The sequence below is a fragment of the Delphinapterus leucas genome, chromosome X (genome assembly GCF_059928025.1).
Source record: "Delphinapterus leucas isolate spDelLeu-1000000601 "Yukka" chromosome X, BTC_Dleu_Yukka2, whole genome shotgun sequence".
Classification (NCBI taxonomy): Eukaryota; Metazoa; Chordata; class Mammalia; order Artiodactyla; family Monodontidae; genus Delphinapterus; species Delphinapterus leucas.
Genome location: NC_143150.1, coordinates 114,736,429 through 114,753,612, shown reverse-complemented (window position 1 = coordinate 114,753,612; position 17,184 = coordinate 114,736,429).

Below are 17,184 nucleotides of genomic sequence, written 5' to 3'. Positions count from 1 at the left end.
TAAGGAACTTGCTTAAGGTCACACAGCTAATAAATGGCAGAGCCAGGATTTGAAGCAGGGCAGCCTGGTCCCAGAATCCATGCTCTTAACTACCACACTGCCTCTTACCCACGTAAACTTTGCAGTCCTTTGAACCAAACATTGAAAAATGCAGCTCACGGAGGCAGTAGGAGGCACGTGGATGAAGAAGGAATGCCAGGCTCTGTCATTCATTCAGTCATTGGACCCCAGGGTCTGGTGCCTTTCCCCAGTGCTGTGGTGGTAGGTTGTGGTGGCACCCATCGGGCAGTGAGGACTACTCCATCTGGACAGTGACACGCTGTGTTCATAAGAAGCCTAAATAGACAGTATCTAATCCAAATATTTGTGAAAAGAGCAGTCCCTGGCCAGGCAAGATCAGACATGGCGTATGTTAGGGTGGAGTTGCCACTTGGGTTATACTTAACATTCCCACATAATGGAGTATTTGTGAACTTTTGACAATACATAACCAAAGCATCTTGTTTCTCACACAGTTACTTCAGAGAGATTTTATGGCTGCCTGCTGAATGCTGACATGAAATAGCTTTTGTCTCAACTGCCGGAGTCATGAGGTAACAGTATTTGAAACACAAAGCTTGCTCCTATCTGTTTTAATTACTTTGTGCCTTTCTTGTCCATGAAGTACTAAATACAGAATTCATTTTAAGGAGGCTTTTTATACATATAGATTTCCTTCCGGGCTCCTTTTAAAGCTTACTCATGACTTCATAAAATATATAAAATTTGGGTTAAAATATGAGGACTGTTTATTGGCAACACCTTTAGGTAACTCAGCCTCTGACGAGGGGAATGCCAAAATTCTAAAAGCTCAGAAATAGTATTTCACCTAAGTCCGGTGTTTGGGATTTGCCTCTGGATGATGTGTGAATCACAGGGCAGGTATACAGTATTTTCAGCCAAAGGGTGACTCTTTAATGACATAATCCAATTCTGGGGCTGCCATTACCTCACCTTAAGCTGATTCACTTTAATGACACACAGTGGGTGACATTAATGATATAATGCAATAAATAATAACCAGTGAATACCCTAAGTCAACCTCTTTGATAATTTTAAATTTGATTATGACAAAAATGAGCAATATAGGATAAAGACTGTTTGGCAGTGCTAAGATGGAAATCGAAATTTAACATTTAGGATACAGTCCAATAGCCACCATCTTAAAATTTCCTTCTGCCCCCAGTTAGGGATAAGGAATGGCCTCCTCTGAGAGGGTAGGGTACATGGAATGGTACCAGGTAAGGAAGAACCTTCTAAGGCTCAGGTACAGAGCTAACTCTCAAGATTGGCCCTCCGCAAAAGTATGAGGTCAGGAAATTTTGCCTACCTGCAATCCCCCAAATCCCTTTCTTGGCCTGGTCCCCTTCTCCTCACCCTCCTTCCTCTCTCCCTTGCTTTCTCTCTAGTGGAGGAAGGGGTGGTCAGGGAAGGCCTCAAGGTCACTGTCTCTTATCTAAACTCCCGGCTCTGATGTTTCAGTTAACCAGGTTGTTTAGATCCATTCAGATCTAACCCAGACTCTTAGGAAGTGAATTTGTAGCAGCATTTCAGATTAATAGCTTACAATGGAAATGTAATTTCCAAGCAGACCAATGGATAAGACATTCCCTCACTTGCAAGACAACCTGCTTACAAGGCAGAAGAAAGCTGCAATAGTCAGGATCAGCTCAGTTAGCCTGTGGTGACAAACAACTACAAAACTTCAGTGGCTGACAACAAGCAAAGGGTATGCCTACTCACACTATATGTCAAGCACAGCTCTGCTCCACGTCATATTCATTCAGGCTGTTGCGGCAAAAGGAAAAGAGGGATCACGAACCACAAGGGAGGGATACTGAAGGGAGAGAAAAAAGGGAGTATTTGGGGGAACAGTAATACAATCTACCACAAGTACATGGAATTATTTCTCAGAAAAGCCCTAGACTTAGAGTTAAAAAGCAGGATTCCCTTTCCAGCTTTGCTGCCTAACCAACTCTTGACCTTGCCCAAGTCACTTCACCTCTATGAGCTTCACTTTTACAATCAGGAAAATAAGGGACTGAATTCCATGACTCTAAAAGTGCCTTCCAGCTTAAAGACCAGAGGTTCCTGATGGCTATAATAGGGACCCTCTCACCAGCCAGGGCCTGGAGCGCATCGCCAAAATTTTTCTCTAAAGACTATAGGGACTTCCCTGGTGGTGCAGTGGTTAAGAACCCGCCTGCCAATGCAGTGGATACGGGTGCGAGCCCTGGCCCGGGAAGATCCCACATGCCGCAGAGCAACTTAGCCCGTGCACCACAACTACTGAGTCTGCACTCTAGAGCCTGCGAGCCACAACTACTGAAGCCCGTGTGCCACAACTGCTGAAGCCTGTGCGCCTAGAGCCCGTGCTCCACAACGACAGAAGCCACCGCAATGAGAAGCCCGAGCACTGCAACGAAGAGTAGCCCCCGCTCGCCACAACTAGAGAAAGCCTGCGTGCAGCAACAAAGACCCAAAGCAGCCAAAAATAAATAAATAAAATAAATTTATAAAAATCAATCAATAAATAAAGACTCTAAAACTCTTCGGACTCTGTCAGAAGGCACCTTATTTGGCTATAAAAAGCCTGATATCTCAACTGGGTTTCCATATCTGAACCCCAGAACACAGAAGATGATGCAAGTGACTCTGTTCTCATTTCTCCCAAGGAGAGTTGATAAGTATCATTCTAGATGCACAGGAAAGATAATTCATTACAGAGAATGAAGGCCCATAGCACACGTGGGTCTAATTCTCTCTTGAAACTCTCTTATAATTGTCACCTGGGTCCGTTATTTGGCTTTGAAGGAGCTCAGGTCTCCCCAAACCTTGTGACAGATTCAGTGCTGTCCCCAAATGTCTGCAAATTCCTTGGAGCTCATGATTTCCTGACCACTTCTTGGTAAGATTTCCAGCTCTTCCTGAGTCTCACTCACACATTTCTTCCTATTCTGTTTTCTCCTCTCGGTCCAAGAGGGAAATACAACCCCTTATCCTTCATTCAGTTGAGGGAAATCAGCTATGCAAAAGCAAAAGAACTCTATGTCGGGCTTCCCTGGTGGCGCAGTGGTTGAGAGCCCGCCTGCCGATGCAGGGGACACGGGTTCGTGCCCCGGTCTGGGAGGATCCCACGTGCCACGGAGCGGCTGGGCCCGTGAGCCCTGGCCGCTGGGCCTGCGCATCCGGAGCCTATGCTCTGCAGCGGGAGAGGCCACAACGGTGAGAGGCCCGCGTACCGCAAAAAAAAAAAAAAAAGTACTCTATGTCATGTGTCCCAAAAGTGAAAAACCCAAGTAACAAAATAGATCCTTAATGTTTTGTTCCCTCAACATTTTTAAAAAATATTTATTTATTTATGTATGTATGTGACTGCGTTGGGTCTTAGTTATGGCGTGTGGGCTCTTCATTGTGACACGTGAGATTCTCTCTTCTCTCTAGTTGTGGCATGTGGGCTCTCTAGTTGTGGCACACAGGCTCTCTAGTTGTGGTGCGCAGGCTCCAGAGTGTGTGGGCTTAGTTGTCCCGTGACATGTGGGACCTTAGTTCCCCGACCAGGGATCGAACCAGCGTCCCCTGCATTGGAAGGCGGATTCTTAACCACTGGACCACCAGGGAAGTCCTGTTCCCTCAACATTTAATGCCTCTGTTCTTCTGAGTGAATACTGTAATTCTTTCTATTTCAATAGTCACCTGAATATTTTTCCAGGTGAACAATCATTCTATTTGCTGTGACTCTCTTTGTTTTCAAAATGTACACTTGAATTGCTTTTCAAAGTCATATATATTTGTTTATGAATACTGGAGTCTCCATTCCCTGTGGATCCCAATACAGTTTCTGGAAAGGGTTGGGAGGGGTGGGGTGGGCATCTTGAATTGTACTCATGAATAAGAGAAATGGTAAAACTGTTAAGAAGTGAGGCCCCACTATGGAGAACAGTATGGAGTTTCCTTAAAAAACTAAAAATAGACCTACCATACGACCCAGCAATCCCACTACTGGGCATATGCCCAGAGAAAACCATAATTCAAAAAGACACATGCACCCCAATGTTCATTGCAGCACTGTTTACAATAGCCAGGTCATGGAAGCAACCCAAATGTCCATCAACAGAGGAATGGATAAAGAAGATGTGGTACATAAATACAATGGAATATTAGCCATAAAAAGGAACAAAACTGGGTCATTTGTAGAGAAGTGGGTGGACCTAGAGAATGTCACACACAGTGAAGTAAGTCAGAAAGAGAAAAACAAATATTGTATATTAACGCATATATGCGGAATCTAGAAAAATGGTATAGATGATCTTATTTGCAAAAGACAAATAGAGACACAGACGTAGAGAACAAACTTATAGATACCAAGGCAGGAAAGGTGAGGAGTGGGATGGATTGGGAGACGGAGATTGACATATATACACTATTGATTCTATGTATAAAATAGATAACTAATGAGAACCTACTGTATAGCTCAGGTAACTCTACTCAGTGCTCTGTGTGACCTAAATGGGAAGGAAATCCAAAAAAGAGGGAATATATGTATACGTATAGCTGATTCACTTTGCTGTACCGTAGAAACTAACACAACATTGTGAAGCAACTATACTCCAGTAAAGATTAATTATAAAAAAAAAAAAAGAACTGAGGCAAGTTGATCTTTGGCTCTGGCTTGGAGCTGCTCTCCTTTCTTCTCACATGCATATGTTTTAGTAAATGTCAAATGTTTCTATTTCAAAAATTTCTGAGTCTTTGGTCTCATTGCCACATCAATTTCAAAAGAAAACATTCCCCAAAGGCCTACTTTTACAGCAAATACCAAGTACTGGATGACCTTGTTCTAAAAGTCGTCCCCACTTCCACCACCAGGAATTTCTCAAGCACCCAGCCTGCTGCATCATTACCTGTTCACCCTGCCCCTCATTCTCAGCCTCACTCTCACCCTAGTCCTTGCTTACTTGCTCACTTGCTCTCTCACTCTCTACTTCCCCTTCTCCTCTTTCCTGTCTTCACTCACTGCGGGAATTCCTATCCATTTCTATGTAGGCAATTTTCTTTGTTATCTCCTTTCACTCAGTGTCCACGTGCTTCACCTTCCATCTCCCAAACAGCCTATCAGAGGACTTAGACCCTTCCCTACACTCTGGTAGCAGCTGATATAATCAAATTTTCATCCTGCTGTGCTAGCTTAAAAGGAATCATTTGGTAGAGGTACAAATACTCCTGCTAGGATGGGTTTGACCAACCTTAGTAACCGTGTCAGCAAATTTCCTATCAGTGATCTTAGCCTCCCAGTATCGAGGAACTGGGTTTCCTATCTGTTTTGGTTCTCTCCTACTGCGAACAATACACTCCAAAACCTAGGGCCTTAAATAACCATTTCCTTCTCTTTCACCAGCCCCTTGGTTGACCGAGCTCAGCTGGGTGGTTCTCCTGCTCCGCATAGTGTCATCTGGGACTGCAGTCATTTGGGGGACCAAGTGGTCTGAAACAGTTGAGATGGCTCATTCATGTGGCTGGCAGTAAATGCTGGCTATCCAGTGGGATCTCATTTGGGGCTGTTGACCAGCATACCTCAGTTCTCCTTTACATGGCCTCCCCACGTGGCTTAGGCTTCTCATAGCATGGTGACTGGGTTATGAGAGGGAGTGTCTCAAGAATGAGCAGTCAGGCTTCCCTGGTGGTGCAGTGGTTAAGAATCTGCCTGCCAATACAGGGGACACGGGTTCGAGCCCTGGTCCGGGAAGATCCCACATGCCACGGAACAACTAAGCCCGTGCGCCACCACTACTGAGCCTGCGCTCTAGAGCCCACGTGCCACAACTACTGAAGTCCGCACGCTTAGAGCCTGTGCTCCGCAACAAGAGAAGCACCACAACGAGAAGCCTGCGCACCACAACGGAGAGTAGCCCCCACTTGCTGGAACTAGAGAAAGTCCACACGCAGCAATGAGACCCAACGCAGCCAAAAATAAAAATAATAAATCAATAAATGTATTTAAAAAAAAAAAAAGAATGAGCAACCCCAGAAGAAGCATAAGCTGCCAGTCCTCTTAATGACTGGGCTCAGAATTCCCAGCATGTCAGCATAAAGCCAGTTGAAAGTCCAGCCCAGTTTCACAGGGAGGGGAAATAAGTTCTACCCTTGATGTAAAGAGTGGCATGTGCGTAGAGAGAGAGAAGGAATTACTGGGGCCATCTTTGGAGACTAGCTAGCACATTGTCTATAACTCCTCGGCACTTAGTGCCTGCTTCCCCAGTATCTGCTGTCAGATCACTGTGATAACTAGGTGTTGGAAAATCTTCTAATTATCCATGCAGGCCTACGATATTGACATTTTAGATCTTGGGCTATCCAAAGATAATCATATTCTAGTAGTCCTTTCCTTGTAAACCAACCTTTTGGTTTGAAATTTCCTTTGTAAAGCTCTTAGAATATTTCTTCTGCTTCTGTTCTTATTTTTAGACCCTGACTATACTGCTCAGCACCCAGTCTGAAAACAGAACCCAGGCCACTTATTTTAACAGGGAAAATTTAATATAGGCGTTTAATAAAGCAGGTGTTGGAGGGTTGGAAAAGCCAAAGGGGAACACTGAGGTAACACAAAGACAATAACTGCAAGAAGTAGGTACCAGCCCTGGGGCTGGGGAAACAAAGGAAAGAAGTCAGAGTTGCTGGAGCCTCGAAGCTCAGAGGAAGGGCCCCATGGAGCTGGGACCCTGAGTGGGCAGCTGCTTGGCTGGTGCTGGTGCCTCAGATGTGTGAGAAGACAGCCTCGTGGAACTGAGGAGAGCATGACGAGAGGCTCCAGGAGTGCTATAAACAACCTAGAAAGTGGAACCAATTGGTGCTGGAAGCCACGGCTACTGATAAAGTGAAGTATAGTCGCCGGCTGATGCTGGACTCAGAAGGAGCAGTCCCTTATCAGTCTCCCAGCTTTGCAGTCTCTCTCCAGTGCCCATACAGACAGAGCCTAACAGGGACAGCTGGCAAAGCAGAGATGTTTGCAGAGTCCCCGCCCTAGCATCACAAGGAAGAGTTCGGAGTTGAGAAACAATGGCTTAATAACCTGCGCACTGCTTTCCTCTAAGTGCCAGGGGTTTAACTGAGTTATCTTCTTTCAATGAATGTAGTTTATAATATCACTTATGGGGATTAGTGGGGGGTGGGGGGAGGAACACAGGAATTGCTAAATCTGTGAGTGAAAATGTACCTTAATCTGCACCCCAGGGACAGTCAGTGAACACTGAAGGGCTCTAATCAATAATCCACCCTCCGGGGTAGCTATGCAAACATGGCCATGTGAATCTGCACTGGGGCTTTTATGCTAACTTAAGGGGTGTTAGAAAGAATTTCTCATTGGTGGAGTGAGTGGTGTTCGAGATATGTGTTGGGCTAGAAAGACTGCATGAGGCTCACAGCTCTTGCATAGTGAGAAAATAAGAATCCAGCGTACCCAGCAGCCTAACATGTTGGCACAGCATTCTGTTTGAACTGGTGTCCTGCGTCCTTCAGAAAGGACAATGTGGCCTGATCTGACTAAAAGACCTGCTCACCTGTCTTCAGAATAGTGCTAAATCCACGTGGATTAAACCTTTGAGGCCAGGTGCTTGTCGGAATGACTAAGGAACTGACTCATAGGAACAGGTTGCCTGTTTGGGGACTGTTGGCTCTAAGTTACTTGTATGTTTGGCAGAATTTGGTCTCTGATGTGCTTTTACAGTAATATCCCGCCTGGTTGTAAGGGAGGAGATCCAGGACTCTCATCTGTCTCTGATCATTAAGTCTTTTCCTATATTAATCCAAAAACCTGGCAATGTCTGAGCAGCCACGCTGGCTTAGATTCATTTACAGGAGCTCGAAGAGTGCTGGGGAGAGAACCCCAAGGACTAGGTCATATTTAGGGGGCTGAGTCAGAACAGCATGGGCAGCAGATCATCCATCCATGGACATTCTCCTTCCAGGGCTTCTCCCCGGAACTTAGGTACTGTGTGTGTTGAGAAGTCATCTCTTCACCCTACAGATCATGATCCTCCCAGAACTGCCCCCTCCCTCCAGCCCTCAGCCCACTCTCCCTCACCGCCACTCCTCACCCAGGCCCTGTCCTGCTGGGCTCCTCTCTCTGGCCGCCAGAACAATTCCCACCTCCACTTTGAGGGTTCACTGTCCTGTGGGTGAGTAAATGGGCAGAGTTCCCCAAGGCCATTGTTAGGTAGCTATGCCGAGAGTTTCGTGGTAACTTTTGAAATAATTGGGAGATGAAGGGTCACAACACAAAGGATGGGAGGTATTACACATTTAGGAAGAGGCTAATCATACAGTCTGGAGTTCTCCACATCCCTGCTCCTATGTATAAAGTGAAGTTTTCAAAGTCTCTTCATAACCATCTCCCACCACCCCCCAACACAAACACGAACACACACGCTCTGCCCAAAGGGATTACTGATCTCATTTGAGAAATAAACAATTCAGTGTTGCCAATCATGCCTAGAACAATCAGGCCACATTTTTAAAGGATCGGGTTTTATGTAAGAAATGCAGAACATAAAAAAATCAATAAATGCAAGAGTCAGTACCGTGACCTAGGATGATTTGGGCCTTTGGGGGAAATGGGAGCTATTTGGCACCTTCGGTTGTGATTTCTGTTCTTCTGTTTGGCCAGGATGGGAATTTTCCAAGGCATTCATGCAGTTCATTAAATATGTTATTGTGTTGGCTTATGTTTCTCTTTCAATTTAAGAATTCAGCTCTTCAAAAACATTTGCCTGAAATGAGTCCAAGTAGTTTAGGCCTCAGAAGCAAATCCATTTTGACTAATAAAAGACTAATTCTCTAAATAAGCAAGATGGTTTTTCTTAAATGAGACTCTAATTGTGAAATCCTATATCCTTTAATCTAGCAAATTACTAGCAGAGACATTTCTAAGCCTATGCAACTTGGATCAGATTTCTCATCATCAGAAAAAGGAATAATTTCTCTATCATCAGAGTTTGAAATGAGCTTCAAGAACATGGGCCTCAGCTGCCAATTACCTCTCGAAGTAAACAAATCCATATGCTGGGACCCTGGAAGGTTTGGGTCTCTTCCATGACTTTTCCCATCCCCTCTATGCACCCTGCTACCCTCCCACACCACACCACGCACCAGCCAGTCACTTTCAAATCCTTAATCGGCCTTCTTGTCTGCTCTTATTGGCGACTAGGAATGGCTCCTGTCTTTAACGAAATTTTCTTCCTCAAATTCCAGAGACAAAACATTACTGCTCATATTTTCATGCAGAGCAGCTAGTCAGGGGTGACTGATAGACTCTCCCAACCCTCAAGCCAGACTGCATAAATTGACACACTCTAAAAAGGAAAATTAGCATGTAACATCTGGGTCTCTTCACTCAGAAATGCATCGATTAAAATTAGTCTCCTGGCTATAAACAATAACTTGGAGCAGTGTATCTTACAAAGGCAGATCCTACCACTCCCTCCTGGGGGAGATGCCTTTGTCCCTTGGCATCCAATCAGCCACCAGAGCTGATCATTACTGCAGCTGCATCCTTTGAGTTGTTGCAAACATTATCAGCCCAGTTCTGCCTTTTTTATTATAGCCACAAGGTAAAGTCTCTCTTCAAACTACTAGGGTCACCTGTAGGCTGTCTTGCAGTGTAGTGTGTGGATGACAAAAGTCTAACAAAGGGGAGATTTGCGTAATAAAAATAAACAGCAGAGAGGACTTTGAAAAAGGCAAAGGATATGCACATATTTCATTGCCATGAGTTTTTTGGACATGTCTATATACTAGACTTTTCAAAATAAATTACTTTGAGCAGATCCTCAAACCAAATTGTGTTCTTGGTTGTTTGTCCTCACTCATGTATACATTCGTTAAATAAAAACAAAATGAGCACTCCCTATATGCAAGGCACCACCAATGTTAGGTGCTGGGGAGAGGATGGTGAAATACATCACAGTTTGCAACCTCATGAAGGTCACACATAGCCTATCAGGGAAGGCAGTCAATTAAGTAAGAAAAAACAACACCTTGCGCTAAAGGCTCTGATAAAATCAAGTGTTGGAGCTTTGGCAATGCAGAGAAAGAGTTACTAATTCAGTCCTACAGGAGGTGGTGACATTTACATTGATGGCTGGGAGAGGCAGATACCCTGTCGTAAGTGGGGGGCGGGGAGACAGAGGTGGGGAAGGGAGAAGGAAGAGTGCGGCAGCACAAGGCAGTAGCATGGATGAAGGCTTGAAAGTGAGAAATAGTATGTCCCATAACTGGACCTGAAAGATGATCAGGAGAATAGAGTGAGAAGAATGCAGTGAAGGAGGTGGAGAGGTTGCAAGAGAACAAGGTGGAAAATAAGAAAAAATAAGATTGTGAGGGGTTTTGGACTTGACCCTTAGGTCAAGGAAAAGTAGGATTGATTGTTATTCCCAATTCTTCACTCCCTTCATGTTACAGAAGTGATCCTGCCCTCACAACGGGCAGAGTGTACGTCCCTGCCTTTGGGTTTAGCAATATGACTTGCTTTGGCCAAAGGAAAGTTAACAGAGAAGGCCAGAGGAAGCTTGAAGGAGCTCACCTGGTTTGACTCCCCCTCATGTGCCCCTGCCATCAGCTATGAAAAGGATATGCTTTGGGTAGGTGCTGCCCCTTCAGCCTGAGCCCTAGGATGACAGACACTTCATGAGCTAGAACTAAACCCAGCCAGAAGCCTGAGATCCTACCCAGCTGAACCCAGCCTTGGTGAGCTGAACTGCCACTAACCCACAGACCCGAGAGCATGAAAATAATATTTCTTTTGGTAAGCCACTGAGATTTGGGATTGTTATATGGCAAAAACTGACTAAAATACAAAACCATGGCAAAATTTTCCAGAGGGGAGTGACATGGTCATCGTTATAATTTAGAACACTCCCTGGCTCCATTATGGAGAACAGACTAAAGGAGAGAGGACCAGTTGGAAGCGGTGTAGAGACCATTTGGGACGTGGTTTTGTTAATCGAGAGAGAAATGATGGTGGCCTTGCCTAGGGTGTCAGTGGGGGGGGACAGAGAGAAGTGCTAATACCTGTTTAGTATTCCTTTTGTGCAGTATTCTTGTTTTGTGGGGCTTTCTCTTTCTAACATGAAACCTATTTTCCTCTAAGACCAAGATAAGCACAATCTCTCTAATACATTAGAGCTCAACAGCCTATTTAGCAGTCGAGCTTCATTTGTTCATTCGGGTATTCATTCTACTGCCATTTGTTGAATGCCTGCCGTGTGAATAATAAGATATGACATCCCTGCCATCCCAGCACCCACAGTTCAGGAAGCAGAGACAGACACGTAAACAAATAATTGCAATAATATGTTGGAAGTACTATAATAAAAGTGAGAATAAAACCTACAGGAACATAGAGGAGAGTACGATCCTTTACTTTATTAATGTTCCTGGAGACATTTATATTCATTCATGTGGGCAGGGGGTTTTGTCTGTTTTATTCACTAAAACATCTCAGGTACCTAAAAGAAAATGCCTAGCACCCATAATTAGTAGATGGTTAATAAATATTTGGTTTTTGTGTTTAGTTTCCTAGACTTTGGCTCAGATTCACCCTCTGTCTCTCTCCGGTCTGGACTACCTCAGATAGCATTCCCCGGGGAACCGAGTTGATGGTCAATAGTTGTGAGTAGCAAAGAGAGTGTCGGAGGAAAACTGAGAAGACATCGCACTGGGCCACCAGGAGGCTGCTGTTGACTTTTGAGGGCAGAGTTTTGATAGAGTGCTGGGGTAGGAGACCACACTGTAAGAGCAAGTGTCCTCATCCTGCTTTTTTGATTTTAAGTTCTCCATCAGTGGGGATTAGCATACTCGCCATATGCACTGTAGATGTGGGAAGGAAGGTACACAGCTAAGAAGGGCTAGAAGGATGGCTACTACCTTAATGGCATTTACCTTAACGAATTCACCCTGGTCTATGTCTGGCCCTCAGTTGTTACTGTCTATGAGCTTTCTCTCAGAGATCCTGATTCATGCTAACCACAAGGGACTAAATATTATGCACTAATATCCTTCATGATTAATTTTTATTGAGAAATATGACTATTGTGTGGACTTTTTTTATTCTTAGCTGTCTGACCAGTATACTTTTTCCTTTAAACAAGCTATATGGGATGTCTGTTTGTCAGAAGGTGGCTTGAGGTATATGGAATTAGAGCAAAGAAAGAGGGTTTAAATGTTAAAATACAATCAGGTTTTTCTTAACCTGACTTAGTTTCATGGTTTGAAGTGTCAGACATTTTGGGGGGTATTTATTGAGACTCCCAGAACCTAAGGTGTACTAACGAGTGCACAGGCTACAGCTGGCCCTAAAGCACTGTCGGCTACCCATCCTGAACACTGCTATCCAGAAAGAGCTAGGACTTAGTTTAGTGCACTTCATTCAGTAGGTTTTAGAGAATGTCTCCCCAGGACAGTGCATAGAAAGGCACTGCCCATGTCTACCTAGCTCACCCTGTTGTTTTCTAGGCTCCATTGCTGGCCACCCTTGTTTCTGACTCACACTTGGGTCTCCATGAAGCCTCTGTAGGGAATTCACTACATCAAGGCCATGGGACCTTCCCACGTGGAATGTTTTAATACAGCGGGGTAGAATAGGCAAATACAATTTGTTAAGAAAGAAAAACAAACAAACAAAAAAACAGCAAGTGAAGTAGTGCTAAGTAAATAAAATTTGGCTGGCTCTTCTTATAAAGCTGGTCGTAGTACTACAATAATGGCACACTGATTTTAATTGGGGGTTACACCTCCATGACAAGGGATTAGGGAAAATTTCACAAGTATTTGTTTGAACAATCTTTGCTCTTCCAATGAACCACAAAGTAAGAAATCATTCTGTCAGTGGTGTATTCACCTTTACATCTCCCCCAACTAACCCCTAATTAAGCAGTTTCAAGATAAAATTACATGGCACTGAATAAAATGTAAGCACAAGCTTACATTTTAAGCTTATCACAATAAGCTTTGATTCTTGTCAAAATCAAGGTAAACAATATCACTATAGATCACTCTTTTTGTCGAAAATCAGCCTAACCCAGGCACTTACTGCTCTACAGGTTATTGGAACAGAGTAGCTGTTTTCTTTTCTTCCCCCCCACCCCCGCTGCGTTGGGTCTTTGCTGATGTGTGCGGGCTTTCTCTCTGGTTGCGGCAAGTGGGGGCTACTCTTCATTGCGGTGTGCGGGCTTCTCACTGTGGTGGCTTCTCTTGTTGTGGAGCACAGGTTCTAGGCGCCTGGGCTTCAGTAGTTGCAGCATACGGGCCCTAGAGTGCGGGCACTTCATTAGTTGTGGCTCACGGGCTCTAGAGCGCAGGCTCAGTAGTTGTGGCACACGGGCTTAGTTGCTACACGGCATGTGGGATCTTCCTGGACCAGGGATTGAACCTGTGTCCCCTGCATTGGCAGGCGGATTCTTAACCACTGTGCCACCAGGGAAGTCCCCAGAGTAGCCATTTTCAATGGATGGTTACATCAGAATCAACTGGTAGAGGGAGAACAGCTATCTCTTACAACTTTTAACACCCTAACCAGAAAAGGAAGTCCTTTCATATTTGTTTAAATCCCTTGGTTTGTTAGTGTTGCTACTAAAATTGGTACATGGTTTCCAGTTTGTCGTTTTTCTTTTAAGGTATCTATCTTCTTCAGATATCTGGTTATTTTGGCCTATGAACGTACATTCCCTTAGAGGTACTCGCTACTTGGCCTGGTAATATCTACAGGTAATGACTGAAGGCCAGGCCCTAATCTGGGTCAGCTCCAAAGTTCAAGGGAAGTAGCAAAAAAAAAGTACTCCCTATAAGCAAATCCTCAAGGAAGGCACTAAATATATTATGTGCTGGGGACAGGATGGTGAAATAGAGTCAGTCGCCTGTTAACTCTCGTCCCACCAAACAAATTCTTGGGTTAGAGGTACACCTTTGAACCCACTTGGAGAAGGCAGCCTCCATCAGCTATGAGGGTCTGCAGGGAGTGCACCCTGCCCTCAGCCACTCCGCACCCCAGAAGTACCTCGGCTCTACTTAAATCACTCCCTGACCCCACTGCAACCACAGCTGCATGGCTGTGTGTGTGTCCCTCAGAAGTCCTGCGTTTGCTTTTTTTTTTTTTTTAACATCTTTATTGGAGTATAATTGCTTTACAATGGTGTGTTAGTTTCTGCTTTATAACAAAGTGAATCAGTTATACATATACATATGTTCCCAAATCTCTTCCCTCTTGCGTCTCCCTCCCTCCCACCCTCCCTATCCCACCCCTCTAGGTGGTCACAAAGCACTGAGCTGATCTCCCTGTGCTATGCGGCTGCTTCCCACTAGCTATCTGTTTTACGTTTGGTAGTGTATATATGTCCATGCCACTCTCTCGCTTTGTCCCAGCTTACCCCTCCCCTTCCCCATATCCTCAAGTCCATTCTCTAGTAGGTCTGTGTCTTTATTCCTGTCTTACCCCTAGGTCCTTCATGACCGTTTTTTTTCTTAGATTCCATATATATGTGTTAGCATACGGTATTTGTTTTTCTCTTTCTGACTTACTTCACTCTGTATGACAGACTCTAGGTCCATCCACCTCAACACAAATAACTCAATTTCATTTCTTTTTATGGCTGAGTAATATTCCATTGTATATATGTGCCACATCTTCTTTTTTTTTTTTTTTTTTTGTGGTATGCGGGCCTCTCACCGTTGTGGCCTCTCCTGTTGCGGAGCACAGGCTCAGCGGCCGTGGCTCACGGGCCCAGCCGCTCCGCGGCATGTGGGATCTTCCCGGACCGGGGCACGAACCCGTGTCCCCTGCACCGGCAGGCGGACTCCCAACAACTGCGCCACCAGGGAAGCCCGCCACATCTTCTTTATCCATTCGTCTGTCGATGGACACTTAGGTTGCTTCCATGTCCTGGCTATTGTAAATAAGAGCTGCGATGAACATTTTGGTACATGACTCTTTTTGACTTATGGTTTTCTCAGGGTATATGCCCAGTAGTGGGATTGCTGGGTCATATGGTAGTTCTATTTGTAGTTTTTTTAAGGAACCTCCATACTGTTCTCCATAGTGGCTGTATCAATTTACATTCCCACCTGCCAGGAGCCCTGAAAGTGTCCCAGCCTGGGACCATCTCATATACTAATTTCTCAGCTGGGGGTGGGGGCTGCCAGACCACACAACTAGTGTAAATACAGAAAGAAAACCACCTGAGGAAAGGTGGTGATTATTAGTTCCTATGGTGCTTCTACATGTGTGGGTTTTTTTTTATACATGTATGTGTATTTTTTTTTTCCTCCACTCAAAGCTCAGACAAGGGCAGACAAGCTTCTTTGTTTTCTGCCTCAGCTGATGGATGGCTTTGCTTTCTACTCCACTGTAGCCTAATCAGGGTCCCAAGTCTGTACAAGGTTTTTAGTTCCAATTCCCCATCTTGTCTGTGCCCAGAGCCTTTCCTCTGTACCCCAAAAGCTGTTAAAACCCAAACCCAAAGTTACGAGTACTTGGTTACAAAGATGGGCGTACTCTCTTCCTCTTCCAGGAAAAATGAAGTGTCAGCAGCCACTCACCATGGGCAACTGTAGGTCTGGCTCTGATTTTGGCCCTTCAGTTTTTCCCTTACTATCCTAACTATGCATTTAAAAGGATGCTTGCCTTATTTTATCTGCCACTTCTGGTGGATAAAAGGGATAAAAAAGGATAAAAGGAGTAGAAAGGCTTGCAGATTATCCAAACTGCCACATGGCCGAAATGCAGGTGGTGTCGAAGCTGAGGGAGCCTGTAAACATGGGCGTGTCCACACTCTATCCTCAGAGAGTCCCAGCCTTGCATCAGGCCAGGGGCCAGGGTCAGGGGTACTTTGAAGACACAGCCCCACACCAAGCAATTCTGGTGTGTGAACCGGCTTAAGAACCACTGGAACACAAAATCACAAGCTAGGGATAATCATATCATGTGAGGAGACTGTTTATATTTTGCAGGAAAACATGCTTTGCCTATTTTTCAAAAGAAATGAAAAATTTATTGGCATCTACAAAGATAAAATGCTTTTGCTACAGAGGATTGCCTTTGGGTGGTTAGTTCTTTTTACAGCCAATTGGATGCAGAAGACCCTGTTGGAATTATGTATCATTATATAGTGTACAATTCCATTTTCTAAAAGGGTAAGAAAAAATAGATGTTTACCTCATATTTCCTGCTTGAAAACTCCTTGGCCAAAATTTTGCTGGGCTCTGAGAAGATTTTAAAACTTTTATAGCATTTGCTTTGCCCTGTCAATATGCTGAAAACCAGTATCAGAGATTTTGACCTTTGGCAGTGTTTTAGCTGAATGAATAATAATTCAGCAATTTTTAATTGTGTCACAGATAAGATAACTAATTAGATGAAAATTTTCAAGTGCCAAGTACAACTGCTATCTAATTTGCCATTCTTACCAAAACCCATTAAATCTGAATAGATAAAATGTCCACTGTGAATATTGTACAGAATATTGTACAGAATTTGTACAGAAGGTACAAATGAAATTTTTCAAGTCACCTATCAGAATTATTTTGACACAATTTATGCTTTATGTAAAAGTAATAAAAATCTAAATTTAAGAATTAGCTTTCTGTAAATTTTATTAGTTATCAAAAAATATTAGAAAATAAATGCAGAATTTTCTTCTCAGTTATTTTATGTTGACAATCCTCATTATCATATCTAAGCAATGTGTTCTTGCCCCAAATTGAAGCAATCAGAAATCTATATTCCTTATACTATGTGTTTTATATATGATATCTCATTTATTCCCTGCAAGAACCCCCTGCTCATATTATCCACATTTTACAAATGAGAAATGAATTTGCAAGACCGCACAACTAATAGGTAGCAGAGTTGCAATTTGAACCCAGGCCATTGAACTCTAGAGCCTATATGCTTAACAACAAAACTGCATGGCTCTTAAATTTAAAAACTAAAAAACAAAAACACACAAGCAAGAAACCTACTTAAGGAACATTCTAGGATCACAGTGTTTAACATCAAGTTTTGTAGGCTCGATCCCTCCAAATATGTCCCAAATCCAATTACCTCTCACTGCCTTCACTGCTTCTCACTGGGACATTGCAGTAAGGGACCTCAGTGGC